We start from the raw sequence: 3,045 nt of genomic DNA, 5'->3' as shown, positions 1-3,045 counted from the left end.
TAGTAGACTTGCCCCAACATTCACCTAGGTGTCGTCTTCCACCTTGGGGACATTCAGGTTTCTCGTGACGATTATTGCTCACACTAGCTACCGAAGTAGCTCGGGAGCCCATCGATGGTCTTGCCCTGATGGAAATTCCCGCAGTCGCCCTCGACTTATTAATGTCCTCCCTGAACTTCTTTACAGCTGAGAACGGAGCTTTACCCGTCGATCTTTTACGATAATCTCTAGCTTCAAATTCAGCCTTCCTCTTCTCCTTTCCAAGTTCTTCCGCCTTGCAGGCTCGTTCGACTAGTGTTACGAATTCTTTTATTTCCAAAATACCCATTAGTAGCTTTAAATCTTCATTCAATCCTTCCTCGAATCTTTTGCACATAGCAACCTCATCAGCTACACACTCCCGGGCATACCTACTGAGTCTTACGAATTCATGTTCGTATTCAGATACAGTCATACGGCCTTGCTTGAGTTCCAAGAACTCCTTACGCTTCTGATCAATGAACCGTTGGCTAATAAATTTCTTTCAGAATTCCGTTTGAAAGAAGTCCCAAGTTACTCGCTCGTTCGGGACTATGGAAATCAAGGTCCTCCACCAATAGTAGGCTGAGTCTCGCAACAAAGATACAACACATTTTAGACATTCGTCAGGTGTGCATGACAATTCATCGAACACCCGAATGGTGTTATCAAGCCAGAACTCGGCCCTTTCGGCATCATCAGTTACTATGGCCTTGAACTCCTCGGCCCACGCTTCCTAATCAAGTCTACAGGTGGCTTACTCAGCCTCACAGGATCAGCGACTGATGGCATTACAGGCTCTTGGGGTGGATTATTCAAATTTGGGAATCGTTGGACAGCCGGGTTGGTTCGGGCATATTGCGTGACCCACTCATTCATCATGGTAAAGAAGGCTTGTTTAGCCCCCTCACCTTGATTATTCGCAGATGACTGAGGTTCAACAGGCGGCGTCCCTTGTGCAGGAGCAGCCGCTACGCTCTCAACGTCATCCGCTAGGGTTCTTTCTTCACCGGGGTCCATTTACTAATCAAAACAAAACATTTCAACCGTTGGAAGTCATCACACATTTAAACATTAACATTCGGCATGTATAGCTAGACTCATACGCGCTATGGTAGTCCTAGAACCGACTAAACCATAGCTCTGATACCAATCAAATGTAACACCCCGAACCCGAAACCGACACCGGAGTCGAACACGAGGTGTTAACTGACTTTAACCCCTTATAAAATTTATTTTCCAGACACTGCCCAAACTGTGTACTAGTCGTTTTAAAAATCATATCTTAAGTTCCGTAACTTGAAAATCAGTTTCGTGATTTTTCCCAAAAACTACACTCATGTGCCCATCTATGTATTTTTTTCTAGAATTTTTGGTCGGGCCAATTAGTACAGTTTATTAGTCAAAGTCTCCCATATTGCAGGGGTCGACTACACTGACCTTTGTCCATTACGACTTGGATATCTCCCTGCACGGGGCTTCAATACTGATGCCGTTTATTTCTATGAAAACTAGACTCAGAGAGGAATCTGTACATCTATGGTACGACCCCTAATTATCTCTGGTTAATTTATAATGAATTTCCAAAGTTGGAGCAGGGAATCCAGAAACCGTTCTGGCCCTGTCCCACAAAATCTGATTATCTCTTAATATACTGCCCATATGATCTTTTCGTTACTTCCTCATGAAAACAGACTCATCGAGCTTCGATTACATAATTTATTCATCAATTAATTCCACTCCTACTATTTTAGTGATTTTTCAATCTCATGACACTGCTGCTGCCAGCATCTGTTACGAAAGTAACTAGGTCCATTTCATGCCTACCCTTGATCCAACTCAATCGAACATTCGTGCCATTTTCGCATGGCTTAAAGTTTACATGCCAAAGTTCAAACACAACGTAATAGCTTATACATGCCAAAATGTTCTTCTAAGCCAACTAAGAAGAAAGTACCAAAACTTGCTATCCGGTGTGATGACTTCGATGACGGCCTGACCCCGCAAAAATAGATTAGTCCAAGCGACCTATAATGGGTGACAAGGAAACACCGAGTGAGTTTATAACTCAGTAAGTCATAAGCAATGCACTACCATCCATCAATAACATTATCACAAGAGGAAACAAAATGGAACGAGACGATTTACTCCATCCATACCGAACCATACCATAGTTCCTCCAACCTATCGATTCAATTTCATATCAATTCATGCATTCACATTCCATATACTCATCAATAGGACATTGAAGCATTTTCATAAATCAATTTATTTTCGTTACAATCAAACGACTAAACGGCCTTTCACCCATCCTACGATAAATTTTACGTACGTGACTTCAAGTATATTTGTCACATAGGTTCAAACTTACAGAGCTCAACACCAAGTATAAGCATAGCACCTATTAGCCATGTACTCAAGACACTTACCCGATCTGCTGTCCGCGATCGACTCATAGTGTCGCACACATAGTGTCCATAATGATTCACGAATGTATATGAGTCCGCACACTCAGTGCTATATAATCAACTCGCACACTTAGTGCTACGTAATCAAATCGCACACTTAGTGCTACATAGTCAAACTCGCACACTTAGTGCCGCATGGTCAATTCGCACACTTAGTGCATCATATTCATTCGCACACTTAGTGCAACATAGTCAAATCGCACACTTAGTGCTGTACAATTTAATCCCGCGCACTTAGCGCAATCTCATGGTCATAATGGTTATACCCGCACGTTTAGTGCTGAGATCAACAACTCAGTACATCTTACCTCTTTTCTTTTCATTCAACAATTTCATCATCACATACATACATGCATATATATATATGTATATTTATTCATTCCATTCAGCATCAATACATAAACATTATGACCATTTGAAATAATACCAACTACATGCTTAATGACTTACCTCGTGTTGGGTAAGACGGTTCCAACTCGGCTACTCGATGACCTTTTCTTTGCCTTTGCTCGATTCACCTCCTTTAACTCCTTGAGCTTAATCAATAATTTAACTAGTT

Source organism: Gossypium hirsutum, chromosome A10 (genome assembly GCF_007990345.1).
Source record: "Gossypium hirsutum isolate 1008001.06 chromosome A10, Gossypium_hirsutum_v2.1, whole genome shotgun sequence".
Taxonomy (NCBI): Eukaryota; Viridiplantae; Streptophyta; class Magnoliopsida; order Malvales; family Malvaceae; genus Gossypium; species Gossypium hirsutum.
This window is presented reverse-complemented; position numbering follows the sequence as displayed.